This window comes from Mandrillus leucophaeus, unplaced genomic scaffold, assembly GCF_000951045.1.
Source record: "Mandrillus leucophaeus isolate KB7577 unplaced genomic scaffold, Mleu.le_1.0 Scaffold110, whole genome shotgun sequence".
NCBI lineage: Eukaryota > Metazoa > Chordata > Mammalia > Primates > Cercopithecidae > Mandrillus > Mandrillus leucophaeus.
Window position 1 is genome coordinate 3599111 of NW_012099210.1, and position 16192 is coordinate 3615302.

The following is a 16192-nucleotide window of genomic DNA, read 5'->3' on the forward strand; positions in this document are numbered from 1 at the left end:
TATTATTATAGAAGTATGTAAAATCCAATCCTTGCCCTCCAGGTTTTGTTAGAGAGGCTACATCTTTCTTACTTATTCTTCTAAGTCAGGGCTTCCCAAAAGGCTATTGTTATTCACCACACACAGTTGACACCCAAGTCTTCTACTACTTTCCTTTCTCTACACTTAGGTGTGGGGCTTCTACACACCTTCTGCTAGAAATGTGCTCCAGCTTATCTACCAGTTCCAGGGGCACCTCCTTTCTTCTTTTCCCATCCTTTCCCTGTAATGATGAGATTTGCGAGGTGATTGAGGAGCCCTGCTTTAAATCAGGGATTGGCATACCACAACTCTCAGGCCAAATCTGACCCAATGCCTGTTTTTGTAAGCAAAATTTTATTGGAACACAGCCATGTTCATACTTGTTTGTATTGTTTGTAGCTGTTTTCAGACTATAATGGTAGAGTTGAGTCTTGGGACTGAGACATTATGACCCAACAAACCTCAAATGTTTACTATCTGGGACTTTACAGAAAACGTTTACCAGTTCCTACTCTAGATAATGATGATAATGATGATGATGACAATGAAGAAGACAAGCCACTTCTGCCATTTATTGAGCAAAAGGCAATAATATTAACTCTATTCTACAAATAAAGACATTGAAGCCCAAAGATGTTAAGTAACCTTATCAAAGTGACAGAGCTAATGCATGGCAACTAATATCACTCCTAAGTTTGTTCTCCCAGTTCAGTTATTCAATGCCCATATAATGAGTGGCTACTGTTGGTGTCCAGGGCATTAGCCATTAGGGATAGAATGGTAGGCCTTACTCCAGGGAATAATAACTGAGTCCTTTCTAGATAAAAGTAACTCTTGATAACTGTCCCTGTTATTGAAAGCTTACCCCAAGTATACTTCTTTCCAGTTTACCCTCATCTTGATATTGCCGCCACTTTCTACTACAGCTTCATTTGATAGAAGAGTAAGTCAGATACATCTTTTGTTCCTTAGGAACGTTCCTCACTGTTTATTGGACCTTAGGCTCATTGTTGGGTTCCAATTTCTTACCTACTTTTGCCTTTAGGTGCCTTGTTCCCATTGTTATCTTACCTAGAGTTGCCAGATAAATTACAGGACACCAGTTGAATTTGATTGTCAGATAAACAACAAATTATTTTAGTCTAAGTATGTCCCATATAATATTTGGGACATATGAAGGGTGTTCTCTATTTTTATTTGCTAATTCTGGCAACCTTACCCCTACGTAAATATTTTTGTAGGTAGAAGAATTATCCACTGTGGGTAGCAGGGTATTTACTGGGAAGGCCTCAAGGGTTAGGACAGACAGCATTGGATTTCCCAGCAGAGGATACGTGTGCCAGACCAGCTGGGCAGCACCCCTCCACAGAATGGGAATGAGAACCCCTACTCTCAAGGTCTGGTAAAGACTCAGTGAAATGTTGTACATGAATAGCATTGTGTTTGGCGAAGTGTAGTTGTGTTGCTTTGTTTTGTTTTGTTTTGTTGTTGAAGTAGAGTCTTTCCCTGTTGCCCGGGCTGGAGTGCAGTGGCGTGAACTCATCTCACTGCAACCTCTGCCTCCCAGGTTCAAGCGATTCTCCTGTCTCAGCCTCCTGAGTAGCTGGGATTACAGGTACCCACCACCACTCCCAGCTAATTTTTGTACTTTTAGTAGAGACGGGGTTTCGCCATGTTGGTCAGGCTGGTCTTGAACTCCTGACCTTGTGATCTGCCTGCCTCAGCCTCCCAAAGTGCTGGGATTACAGATGTGAGCCACCACCCCGACCATGTAATTGTTATTTATCTTCACTCCAAGTTACATTTGTTCATTCATTTTAGTTATTTCCTCCGGTAGTTCAGATTCTAAAAAACAGATATTCCTCAATATACCCTCAGCACAGCACTGTCATATTGTGTCCCTCTAGCCTCTTCGTTTTCCAGGATCTCACTGAAAGATTTAAATGACCATCAAAGTTAAGTTAATTTATGAAGTATACAAAATGCTCCTCCCAATTTATAAATTCCATGGGGGGAAAAAAAGGAAGTTTGACAGACTGGGTTGCTATAAAATGAAAGATATTATACACACACACATTCCTAGAGTGGCCTCAATTATTTTTTTAATTTTTAATTTTTGTGGGTACATAGTAGATAGATATATTTATGGGGTACAGAGATGTTTTAATACAGGCATGCACTGTGAATTAGTCACATCATGGAGAGTGGAGTATCCATGCCCTCAAGCATTTATCCTTTGTGTTACAAATACTCCAATTATACTCTTTCAGTTATTTTTAAATGTCTAATTATTATTGACTATTGTCACCCTGTTATGCTATCAAATAGTAGGTCTTTTTCATCCTTCCTAACTACCTCAGTGCTTTTCAATTACCTCAGTTCATATTCAGTTACATTATCTGCTTTCGAGTTCCACCCTGTTTCAAATTCCATACTCACATTTGATAGCAGCAAATAAAAACTCGTTTTTTAAAAATTCCTGGAATAATAGAATTTTTATTTTCTTTGTCCATTCAGTAAATGCCAGATCCGCCTTACTCTTTCTTCTTTTTTTGAGACAGGGTCTTGCTATGCTGTCCACACTGGCCTCGAACTCCCAGGCTCAAGGGATCTTCCCACCTCAGCCTCCTAAGTAGCTTGGACTACAGGTGTATATCATCACACCTAGTTAGATCCTTCTTATTCTAAGGTCTCTTTTAGAAACTAAAATTTGATGGTTATAATTAATGCAATTTTTCTTCTCTTACATTATTAGAGAATAAGAATACGATAGAGTAGTACATTAAAAAAAAAAAAAAAAGAAACTACATCCTGACTAACATGGTGAAACTCCATGTCTACTAAAAATACAAAAAATTAGCTGGGTGTGGTGGCGGGTGCCTGTATTCCCAGCTACTCGGGAGGCTAAGGCAGGAGAATGGCATGAACCTGGGAGGCGGAGCTTGCAGTGAGCCGAGATCTTGCCACTGTACTCCAGCCTGGGCAAAAGAGTGAGAACCTGTAGAGAGAGAGAGAGAGAGAGAGAGAGAGAGAGAAACTAAATAATCCATGTAAACAAATTGGAACGAAGCTGTTTACTTCTCAGTCTTCACTTAGAGTCTTTGCTTCTGTGATTTTATCAAATAGTTGCTAATGCCTCTCACACTTTCTTAAAAATGCAGAAGAGAATGATATGTTACCTGTCTCCAGGAGATGGTCAATGTGGGAATGTGCTCATGGAAACCCTCAGTTCATAAAGATGTCTGTTTATTTCTCATAAAACTCTTTAGTCAAACACTCTGCCAAATTTCTGTATCAGAAATTAAGCATAAAACACTCCACTTTCTGTTGTTGCCTATGACTCTTAATATTTTGAGAAAAAACAAAAGGTAAATAAAATGGAAGGAATCAAGGAGATTAACCATTAGAAATAAAAAATAAATCACCACACTGAAGAAAAAAAGCTTAAATTCAAGGGGATTTTTATTTCAAATGGTAATGGGGCCTGTTGGTTCAAGTGAAATCACATAAGAGCTATTTTGCTCAAGTCTTTTCCAAGTGAAAAATTGTCAACAGGATTAAAGAAATATATTTGAATTCTAATATATGCTCATAAGAAACTAGTGTAAAACATTTACAAAATTCTTCTCCCTAGGTAATATTCCCCAGTTCACTTTAAAGTCCCAAATGAAAGCTGACAGACTGTTCTACTGCAGACTGAGATCTTTTAAAATGGTCTCAGATCCCTAATGCATGAGTCAATTAAAGTGCCTGGCGCTCCTCCTCCCCGCAGAGTGTATTAGTCTGATTGCTGCTGCCTGTTCTCCCCGCCTATGATTTCCATGCACCCGTTGTTCACAGTAGAGAAAAAGCTCACTAATGTATTACCCCTAAAATGAAAAACCATTCTCTCCTGCTAATGAATGCTAGGCTACAGTAAGCAGATGAAGAAGTTTAAAAAGGAAAACAGGGAAAGAACATTTAACAAAACCTGATGTCCTCTGGTTTGTACTGCACCTGAAAATCACTTGGAACTTAACCAGTGAGGTTAAAGGAGGAGACCTGTGGCATGAATGGGAACTTCTTTTGCCACGCAGGTGCTGTGGTTTTGAGTGTGTCACTGACAGATGCACATGCCCCTAAATCTCTCTCCATCTGTCACAGAGCCCACCATGACAGATGCATGCCTTTGAAAAAGACTACCCATCTCTCATGTTTTGCTTTTGAACTCTATGCCTCTATCTGGAGAAGTTAGACATGGATCCAAAGTCAACCATTATTTTAGAACACAGTACTTTAGTAAGAATCAGCTAGTAAGGCCATAAGGGGACCAAACAGGTAACAATTAAGTTGTGATGAAGGGTGGGCAAGCGGAATGTCTGGAACCACCCTGGCGAACTCTAAATTGTCAGGGCTCACACCCACAGCACTTGGTGCCTGGAGCAAGGGAGATGCCATCGTGGAGAAAGGAGAGATGGCCTTAGACACATTGACTCACATCACATTTTTCAAAAGCCTGCTCTGCTTTGCAGGCAGAAGGGCAGGGGTAGAAATTGGGCTGGAGTTCTCCTCTAACTCTAAACACCCCTCTAGCTCTCACGTGGCTTTCTGCCTTCCTCCTTTTCAAGCCACACAGATTGTAGATCCCAGAGAAGCAAGAAGATGGTTAAACATGGAATCAGGCACCTTGTATAGCTAATTGACAATTTTTTAATACTCTTTAAACACTTGTTTAACTTGGAAGAGAGACTGTGCACTACAAAGGGGAAAAGCTGAGAAGGAAGATATGTAGGGAGTCCTCAGTTTCTTTTGTTGTGGTTGTGGTGGTGGTATTTGAGACATGGTCTCATTCTGTCATCCAGGCTGGAGTGCAGTGGTGCAATCACAGCTCACTGCAGCCTCCACTTCTTGGGCTCGTTCAATCCTCCCACCTTAGCCTCCTGAGTAGCTGGGACCACAGGTGCATGCCACCATGCCTGGGTAATTTTATATTTTGGTAGAGATGGGGTGTCACTATTTGGCTAAGGCTGGTCTCAAACTCCAGGGCTCAAGTGATCCTCCCACCTTGGCCTCCCAAAGTGCTGGGATTACAGGCATGAGCCACCATGTCCACCCTCAGTTTCTTTTATTTTCCTCAGCAACTCGGTTCTTTCAACTAAGCATGGGGACTCCACTCAGGAAATCAAAACATTCATCTGCCCTTGCCCCAATCCAAGTCTCTTGTCCAAGTGTTCCTTCCAGCCACAGAGAATGCAATCCGTGAGGCGAGTTCTTGCAAAAACCCGTGTCCTTTCTTTTCTATGTCTAGTACTGTTTAGTGCCCCTTATAGATTAGGTGCTTGGGGGAATGCCCAGAAACCTCACCCCTTAATCCTTCTCTGGTTGAACGTCTGGCTATGTAATCTCAGATGCCCCCAGCCTTCATTAACCCTCACTGAACTCTCTCCCCAAGACTGCTCACTGTACATACTCCTGTCCTCAGATTTTGAGCTGTGTTGGGAGCAAAAATTCTACAAACAAGCAAATATACTAATAAGTCTGAGGTAAGAGAGGGTCCTTCTAGAATTCAGAAAAACCAGTTGGGAAGACTTGTAATCCAGCAATTTACAAAGAGCCTGGTATATAGTATATGTTCACCAAGTACTTGTTGAAAGAAAATTAACGAATGAATGAGCCACTGTGGCAAGAGGGTAAAGGATGATATGCTGTCTATCTACAACTGTAACTGAAGCTACATTCCTTTATAATTTGGCTCTATCATGATCTGTTTTTTAACAATTACTGATGTTGAAGTGCATTTTTTTGACATATGACACTAAGGAGTGGTGCTGGAAAACAAAAGACTTTCTGTGCCTTCTCATTTCCACTGGTCTCTTGGTTTGGCCTTGCGTAAACCCATGTGATATTTCTGAGTAGACAACAATGCCCAGGTTTAAACCGAACGCCAGCTATAAAATCCTCATATCAGTGTGCTCCTCTTGCCACTGACACATGAACTGGGAAAAAGGCAGGTTTAAACTCAGCTGATGGTAGACGTGCAAGTAAACCAGTAGCCACCTCTTTTTCCCAGCACCCTTGGGGGCGTCATGTGGCTTTGCCATCAGCTCACCAGACTGTGCTCAAGCTGAAGTGTACATCACCTAAAATCAGCTTTCCAATTGGTTCCCCTTAAATGAACCTCAATACCCCTGCTGTGTGAACATGTGGAGTTCCTGACAAAGATGTTTATGAGATAGGAAATGCACCACAGGACACTCTGAATTTGCTTTTGGATAGAATGAAACTTAGAACAAATGCAACATGAGATACACATTATAGGCTGACTTAGACTATTAACCAAAAACTCTCTTAGATGCACACAGAAAGAACAATGATAGCTGATTTCTATAATTATAACCCAGAGAGTCTGCGAAATTCTGAACTATCTTCTGAATCTTCAAGCATGGTGTGGTTTTAGTTCATCTCTTTTAATATATTTAAATTCTTTGGAAAATCATTCTATTCTATAATGGCAATGTCTTATTAACTATAATATCTGGGTAGTTATAATATAAAAATAAAATTCTGCATAAGAAAGAACGGACTGATTCCCTGGTTCCCTATATAAGGAAAAGAGATGAAACTTACAGAACTCCCTAAGCTTATTTCTGGTAGTAGAAAAACTCAATCACAATTACATAAGTGGAGAGGTTTATAAGAATTACATAAGTGGAGAGGTTTAAAGGGAAGCAACATGTTGTCAAGACAGAACATTTTTAATATCTTGACAAGGCACTCTTCCCAGTTCTCCTTTGGTCATGACGTTAACCGTAGGCAAACTAATGAAGAATTGACTATTAATTTATCTACCTTTAGATGCTTTCTTGGAAATTCTTTTGTGTGTAGCTCCGTCTCCCTATTTCCTAACTCAAAATTAAAATCTCAATCCATACAACCTGGGACAGAAAAATAACTTGGAGCAAGCAGATTCTCTGGCTAGGGGATTCCTTGAAATAATAAATAATGAGCAAGCCAGATGCTTAAGAGTGAAAAATGAAGTTGTAGGTTATGATTTAAAGAGCAATTGAGAAGTTGGCGGAGATGTCATGATGGATCATATTCAAGTGAGGGTATGAGGGAGTGGAAACTATGAGCAAACATACACTCTGGTGATGAGGTTATACGTTTATTTAAACTACAATTCCACTATGCAGACAAAATATAACTTCTTTATTTGATTTAGAACAGCCTTAATCTTGTTAATGAGCCCCACCCACTGGGTAACAAAAAGAACAAAACAAAGCAAAATGCTTTAGTCTAGTTCTTAGCTTGAAGCAATAATTTTGACATTCTTAGGTATTACTCAGTTTTTTAGAATCTTATTTCTTTTCCTTCTCTGTATCAATGTGATGTCTGGGTAGGGCAGATTAGAGTTTATATGATCTTGTGGCTTTGAGGGGAAAGAGGCCCAAATGCCATTTAATATTCTTTGTCTCCTCTAGTCTCCACAGCCATGACCTTGAACAGCTGCTCATAGCTGGCCCCGCTGGTACTCATAGCTACAATTGGCGGCTGGTACCACTTGCGATCTAGCCTCTCGTAGCTTGGGCGGTGGCTGATGGCCTTCCCTGGCTCATGTGGCCTCACTGCACTTTACTGATGTGAATAACCCTTCCTAATGGGATGTGCCTCCCATTTGTCTGTCACAGCATCAAAACACACTTACTGAGAAATAGAGCTCCCCAAATTCTGTTTCCTCTACATTGAATCCACGTCACTGGAGCACCAAAAGCTGACTCAAAAACTAAAACATCAGGAAGTTGATCTCACCCCATGGCACCTCCAGGTGGACAACTTGATGAAGTTGTCCCAGAGGTGCAGAGGGCAACATGGGAAGTGACTGCCTCCTAGAGTCCCAGGCATGGATTGGAGCAAAATGCTCATGCCATTCCAGTACCCCAAATTACCTGGATGTTCCTAAAGCTGCCCACTGCCCTTGAAGTTTGGCCTTGAGGTAGTGTTGGGAGATAAGAGGAAGTTAGTCTTTCCATCTCTGCCTCTCTCCGTTTTCCCACAGTGCTTCAGGCTAGAAAGGGTGGGGTTTTCCTTGTCTTCGCCTGCATCTTACCATCCTTTCACCATCACTAGTTAAGCCTTGTGACTAAGCCATATTAGATAGAAAGAGTATCATCTCGACAGGGACTCTAAGATTGCTACCTGCACCTTCGCTGACCATGCTGTCCCAGGTGGTACTTTCCGCCGCCACCACAGTGGCCCCGTCTCTGAAGAATGCAGCCTTCCTAGGTCCAGGAGTATTGCAGGCAACAAGGACCTTCCATACAGGGTAGCCACACCTTGCCCCTGTACCACCTCTTCCTGAATATGGAGGAAAAGTTTGTTATGGACTGATCCCTGAGGAATTCTTCTAGTTTCTTTATCCTAAAACTGGTGTAACAGGACCCTATGTGCTCGGAACTGGGCTTATCTTGTATGCTTTATCCAAAGAAATATATGTGATTACCACAGAGACCTTCACTGCCATGTCATTAATAGGGATAATGGTCTATGGAATTAAAAAATATGGTCCCTCTGTTGCAGCATTTGCTGATAAAATCAATGAGCAAAAACTTGCCCAACTAGAAGAGGCGAAGCAGGCTTCCATCCAGCAAATCCAGAATGCAATTGATATGGAGAAGTCGCAGCAGGCACTGACTCAGAAGCGCCTTTACCTTTTTGATGTGCAAAGGAATAACATTGCTATGGCTTTGGAGGTTACTTACCGGGAACGACTATATAGAGTATATAAGGAAGAATCGCCTGGACTACCACATAGCTGTGCAGAACATGACGCGTCGAAAGGAACAAGAACACATGATAAATTGGGTGGAAAAGCACGTGGTTCGAAGCATCTCCGCAGAGCAGGAAAAGGAGACAGTTGCCAAGTGCGTTGCGGACCTAAAGCTGCTGGCAAAGAAGGCTCAAGCACCCCCGGTTACGTAAATGAATCTATCCCAATTGAGACAGCTAGAAACAGTTGACACACTAAATGGAAACTAGTCTATTTGACGAAATCTTTCTGTATTGATGTCTACTGAAGTTATAGTTTACCCTTCCTAAAAATGAAAAGTTTGTTTCATATAGTAAGAGAACAAAATCTCTATCGGCCAGTCAAATGTTTCTCATCCTTCCTACTCTGCCTTTGAGTTGTTCCATGATCACTTCTGAATAAGCAGTTTGTCTTTATAAAAACTTGCGGTCTGACTAAAGATTACCAGATTATAGTTTAAATTTGCAATTAATTCTACCATCTTGCAATAAAGTGACAATTGAATGAAAAAAAAAAAAAAAGAAAAGAAAGAGTATCATCTCTATACCCCAGGAGAAATTCTATGATCTGATTCATCCAAGTTAGTTCCTGAAATTCTAAAAGGGATTTTGAAATTTCTTCCTGTCATCCAAGCCTGGTTTTCAAGCCCATTATTTTCTTGCAGGACAAGGGGGTTTCATGGCTTAACCTGCAAAGAATATAATTTGAGAGGGAAAAGAAAATACATTCAAGAAAAAGGTGGAAAGGTAGAAAATTGCAAAGAATAGGATTTGAGGGGGACAAGAAAATACATACTTTTAATATTTGCAAAGTATTCGCTCATTACCTATCAAGAATAGAAACTATATTTGTAAAGGGTAGGGAATTTGTCAGAAGTGAGAGGACTGCCATTCAGACACATGGAGCGGAGTTAAGGCTGTGATTGGTAGGGACTAAAATGAAACAGCAAACATCTTACTAGAGCCATTTAGGTTACAGAGGACTCTCTGGTTACCGTCTCTCTGGAGCCTCCTTTTGTTAGTTTATTTGGCTTTTCCTGTGTTCCCATGCTTGTGTACAAATCTTTAATTACTTAAGTGCATTTCTGTTCCTTAAAACCAAAATAACTGAACGAACATAAGCATTCATTTAAGACTTTTATATTCCACAATATATACATTGTGCACACGAGTGTCACTAAATCCCATTTCCTGTTCCCTGTAAATGTCCTAATAGCCTCAGATTCTGGCTGCCACACCCCCAGGTCACCACCATATCGCCCTAGCTGGCTGACCTGACTCCAGGCTCTCTCTGCGGTTATCCTGCCATCCTTGCCCCTTTAGTCTCCCTGAAACTCCACTGTCACTACATCCTCTCCTGCTCTGAGACTTACACATTGCTCTTCACCCTCCTCCCAGTCATTGCAAGTTGGATTTGCCTCAGTGCAGTTTCTAGGCTCTGCCCATTTAAAAGAATCCAATTTCCCACTATGCTCAACCTGCCTGCACCTTAGGCAGGCCAAAATCAAAACTGGCCTGCAAGAGGAACACCTGTCTGTGCTTGCTCTCTCATTTTCTGCAGTTCCTCAATGGTTTTTGCCCCTGTCTACTGCTAGTCTAAATCTAACCCATTTTTCTAAGCTTCCTCAAATCCTATTTATTTTCTTTACTCTGAACTGTTAGTTACTCTAGGCCGTGCTAGTGTCGAGCTTAATTATATTTCATCTTTGGATAACAGGTATCTAAAGCTAATTTTTATTGAGCACCTTTTATGGGCCAAGTGCCTTCCCAGGATAGCTCATTTGAGCTGCACTCCACCCCTGTGAGGTGGGCACAATGATGCACATACTGGAAATGGGGAAATGGAGCCTCCTGGTGACTAAGTAACTTTCCTAAAGTCATACAGGTGGTAAGTGGATGGAACTAAAATTCACACCATGAAATTAGATTGCAGAGGCTAAACTTGTTAATGTTGGCATACTGCCCCCAGAGAATCACTGCTTCCAATTTCAAGTGTCTTCATCTTATCTCCCCAACTAGATGGTAACTATGCTGGCAATAATATGGGCAGGATCATGAATTATCTGTTTTCTGCATCCTCCTAAGCAAGCACATACAAGACCCTTGAATGGTTATCTCCCCCTGACTGGTCTCTCCCATTGAATCACCATTATCTCCAATATAGAGCAACATGGTCTTTACATTTGAGGCTTATTCAGATTCTGTTAAGTTTGAATGCTGCACTTCTTATCTTTCCTCCCATGAATACTCTGTGAGCCCCTGGATGGCCAAGGTGCTGACCGCCAAAGGTAGGAGGCATCTGGATGCTCTCCCAGAGACTCTACTTCTCTCTCTCTGCCCATCTGCCAGGTTGACTTCTGATGTCATGGGACTCATCATCACGATGACATGCCCTTTTGCAATGTCAGGGTTGCACAGTGTTCCTAAATCCACCTTCCAGACAAACCAATCCCAAAGGCGTTCATGAGGAGGATTATAGCCTGCAGAAGGTGTTCCCCGACCAGCTCCCCTGAGGCTGGGCTTTTTGTACAGTGTTGAAAGGAGATCCCTAAGATTTCTCATTTAAATGCTCCCCAACCCTGTGATTTATTTAGAGAGAAACCAGCTGCCCCAGTGAGAGCAGAGAAATGGATAGTTTGTGACCAGATTTTAAACATTAGAGCTTATGCCTTCAAAGGGTAGTTTCCCAAGGGGATCTCTCTTCCTGTTCCTAAATGAAAAGCTACAAGCATTTAGGGCTGCCTTAAGATGTGGTGAAATGAGGCTTTGAGACTGTCAACATTTGGCTTTGCTCTTTGCAGAGGGTGTTGAGGAGCTTCACAGGCCCAGGCCTGGCAGGAAAAGGCTCGGCAGGGGCCTCTTTGTTGTGAGAGGACTTGGGGTGGAAATCACTCGTTTCCTCCAAAGGCCTCCTCCCCACCAACAGTGTGGCTCCTCCCTTCCTCTCCAGCATCCTCGCTGGCCTCTCCAGTCTCTCTGCTTTCCCTCTCCCGCCCAGTGTCCTCCTTGGGAGGAAGAAGAGAACAAAGTACATTCGAAAAGGCCTCCCTCTCTCTTCCTGTAAGGTTACCCCAAAAAAGTCTCCCCAATGGAGTGCAGGTTTCTTGTTATACCAAGGGTTGGCTGCAGACACTAGAAGTAATTCCATCAGTGACGACATGACAAGATCATTTAAGGATCCCCTTAAAAGCCCTGTTGTTTGTCTAAATTTCTGCCCACAGCTGTCTGTTTAAGAAACCTCACAAAGACACCATGAAATCCTGTTTGTTCTCAACCTTTAATCAATGCTAATCCCAGAGGATAGGAAGGTGGAGCTTGTTTTAAGACGGGGGAAGGGCAGCGTCTGTGATCATGACACACATCAGACGCTTCCCCTTCTAGACATGTCAGGGGATGTGATGGCTTATGGGAGGTGCTCTGGAATAAAAGGGAGGGGGTTGTTCTTCCCTGGCCGGCTTTTATCTTTAATTGTCAACACTCCTGGCCTGCAGAGGATTGAAAAGAAAACACTGCACAGGCCTAAATCAGTCAGAGTAGCAGGGAAGGCGTGAGATCCTCCACACTCAGGATTTAAGTCTCTTCCTGCAAGTGGGGAACTTTGTTCTATGCCTGGCCCACCTGTGCCTACTTCAAAATGGTCCTGGACCTGGCCCCTGGTCTGCAAAGAATGAAGTGAGGCAACATCACTTGACCCCTAAATCACTGAAGAAATGTATGCCTACCCAAGGAAATGTGATTCCTGGAAGTCCAGATTTATAAAGGTAAGATTAAGTCAGGGATTAGATAGGCTTTTTGTTTTCCTTGGGAAACATGAAAGGATGGATGCCTTAAAATGGTGTCTCCCAACCAAGGGCATTTGAAATACGGTCTGATTTTTAAGAATTTGATCCTCAATCAAATTCCTGGCAATAGAATCATATTCAGTGCGGGGGAAGTGGGAGAGGGAACTCATTTACTCATTAACTACATCTATGCAATTCCAATATCAGATGGGAAAGCAAAAATTCTCAGGACAGAAAAAGATTCACTAATTAATTGACCACTTATGTAATTAGTTCTCGTTTAATCATAAGTTTCCACTTATGCTGTTGTCTACTCTCACACGTGGCACCAAGATCTTTGTTGGTCACTCCCATGAGGTCATTCATACAATGCAAATCAAATGCAAATGGATGGCAACAAAGTGAAATTGCATATCCTACAAAAGATGTAGGCTTTCATCCAACTTGGATGAGGACATAATTTGAGCTTCAAAAGAGAGTGATTTGAATATCAGAGAATTAAAAGAGACTCTTGGGGAAATGAGTGAAGTCCTTTAATATTTTTGCAAAAATGACCCTCTCATGACTGTAGCAAAAATCAGTGTGAAGTAAAGGAGATCTCAAAATTTTGCCAGCAAACTTAAGTCAAAAAAATCAACATTTAATTCACTTCCTGATTCTAAAATTAGCAATTGATTATAACGCTAACATTCTGGTAAATATAAAATAAATACTAAATTATTTTATACCTTTAATTTTTAAAAATAAAATTCAATCAATATTTTCAAAACACCATTTATTGTAAGAAAAATACTTCTTGTTTCAAGTGATTATGAATTTTTAAAATATCAACTATCCTTGGATAATGAGGACAATCTGTGGTTATTATTTCACATATATTATTTCATTTATTGCTCACAGCCACCCTGTTAGGCTGAGCAACTATTAGCACTATTTTTACAGGTAAGAAAATTGAGGCCTTGGGAGGTGATTTGAACAGTATTACAAAGTTAGTAAATATTAGCTTCAATTAGATAGGCAATGCAATTATTCTTATTTTGTAAAGGAGAAAATTCTGTCTCCAGCAGGTTCAATGACTAACCCTTGGGCACATGGCTAGTAATATTAGTCACATTCCAACCCAGATCTTCTGTCCCCAGATCAAGGCTTATTCTATTATAGCCACCAAATTTATTTACAAATAAAAATAGCCAAGCATGATGTAACCAAAGTTTTAAGAGCTAAAGATGTTAAAGGGAACCTCTAGTGTATTCAGAAAGCAGGGTTCTGTTGCAACCTCCATTGAGAGAAAGGGAGGGGTAATCCCTCTTAAAGTGTATGTTTAATTCATTTTAGATTGAGTTAAATTGGCACTTCAGTCATGAGTACAGCAGGCTATATTCTTCTTCAGTGACCCATTTGCCAAAAGTACCACAGCAATTAAACACTAAGCAAATACATACATAGGTAAGATAAAAACAGCACTCAGATGTTGAAAACCTAAATTTATCCAGCACACTTAAGCCTAGTATAGCAAAGCATATGTGGTATCTGTTTTTATTAATGGATTTTTATTTCTGGCTTCTTTTTCCCTTTCAGCTTTGGTAATGCTAGATGTATGTACAAAAATCTAGATATCTATCCAGAAATTGGCACTTTAGTACTCATGAGTTGATACAAACAATATAACTAGGGCCATTATAATGTTAAGTGAATTTCCAACAAATAGAGTTAGAAATCCAATTATCTTTCCATAGAAAGCTTTTGTGTGGGGTCATTGTTAAATAAAGGAGGGAAGCCAATGGGAGAATTGGAACAGCAATCTCTCCTCCCTACAAAAGGACGTTGGAGAATTTCATCCTGCACATACATTAATCCATTCATAATGGCCTCCCCACTGCAGTCAGCCCACAAAGATCATTTTTAACTTCTGTTTCACTTCTGGTTACTGGAGGCTTCCTTTTGGACACAGAGCAGCAAACCAGGAGCTGACAACTTGGGCAAAAAAAAAACTGCAAGATGAAACACACAGCCCTGCACATAAACAAATGGCTTAAAACTGAGTTCCAAATGGAAGGCACAGTACCCCTCCCCTGGGGCCTCAGTCTAGGGCCTTCAGAGCTTACTGGAAATGAGAGAAAATGGAAGTTCCTTACCTTTGTTCCAATTTGACTAGACTTTGGTCGGCCTTAGATTAGTGCCTCTCAAGCTTTAATAGGTGCGTGGACCAAGTTAGTATCTGGGTTAAAATGCAGATTCTGATTAACAGATTTGGAGTGGGATCTAAGATTCTACATTTCTAGAAAGATGGCAGGTGATTCCCATGCTATTAGTCCATGAACTTTGAGGAGCAAGAATCAAAACTAACCTAAGCCTTAGTTGGGACACTGAGTCTTATGCCTGACTCTCAGCAATGGCCATTAAAATTATATTCAACAGGGATATTAAAGACCCTCTGGCCTTTGGCAATTACTAGCTGTGTAACCTTGAGCAAGTTGCTTAACTTTTCTGTACCTTGATTTTCATAAAAGTTTGGTTGTAAGGATTAAATGAAATAATGCTTACTGCAGTGCCTGATATTTAGCATTTGCTTTGTAAATACAACTGGTTTCACTGCTTCATTTTACAGATGTACAGAAAAGTCATTCTGAGGAGAAGAATCTTGCTCAATGTGACACAGCTTGCTAGTGCCAGTGGTTGCACAGGAACACAATCTCCTGACTTTTAGTTGAAAGCCCTTTCTACCACCTGTGGGTCTGCTGCTTCGTTAGAGCCCATTACTAATTGAGAAAGCTGACCCCAGGGTACACCCAGACCCCCTTCACTGCCCCAGCCTCAGAAACCCGCAGAGCAACTATGGCTTATGTCACACACCCAAATATTTTTGCTATAGCCAGTCCTGACAGCACAAGCCTTCTGCCTGCCGTTAATTATGAAGATTACCCAGATAATTGATTTAATTGGGAACAGAGAGTATCTCAGTGCAACCAGCCAAAGTGGATTAGATCTTCTCAGTGCGGTGTGCAGATCCCTGCAGCTCTCAAGGGGAAAGCATTTCCTTCATGGGGAAAATTATGGATGCCCCGATGGAACCTATTGTCTACTCTGTGCATAACACTAGCCTTGGTGACCTGGTCCCTGGGGATAAAATTAAAATTAGTGCTGGGCACATACAACCCTTTCTTCTTCCCTGCCATCTTTATAGAAACCCTCAATAGAGTTCTAATGCCCACACTTGACAATGATGTCTTTTGGGAGGTCAGGAAGCAGAGAGAGTAAAAAAATTTCTCTCCAATATTATTTTGCAAATGGGCATTAGCCACAGGCTATTCCAGCTCAAGGGTGAAGAGTAGCACAAACTCTTTTCTTTCTCTGCAGTAAAAAGAATGAAATTACTTCTTTCTACAGCAGTGCTAAGATATGAATAACTGAACTGGAAAAAAATATTAGCTGTCTGTCTACTGTTGCTGCATAATACAAAATATATATCATTCCAGCATCTGCCCAGTGAAAAATTACAAGAACACTAGCAAACATGTGCTACAAAGTATCTTTGCTTGGCTTGGCTTCATTATTGGTGCAATCAAAATGAGTTTATCAATCTGGTTCTTTGAAATCAGCTATTT

General features: G+C 41.1%; 1 protein-coding gene and 1 pseudogene across 2 annotated transcripts in view; one reads left to right on the top strand and one right to left on the bottom strand.

Annotated features, from left to right (window-relative positions):
- UPP2 (uridine phosphorylase 2) overlaps window positions 1-16192 on the bottom strand; it is a 147489-nt gene that overhangs the window by 75568 nt on the left and 55729 nt on the right. The gene's annotated exons all lie outside the window — the stretch shown is intronic.
- On the top strand, window positions 8214-9327 carry LOC105547964 (annotated as a pseudogene). Its single transcript, XR_001007319.1, has one exon. The product of XR_001007319.1 is annotated as an ATP synthase F(0) complex subunit B1, mitochondrial pseudogene (transcript).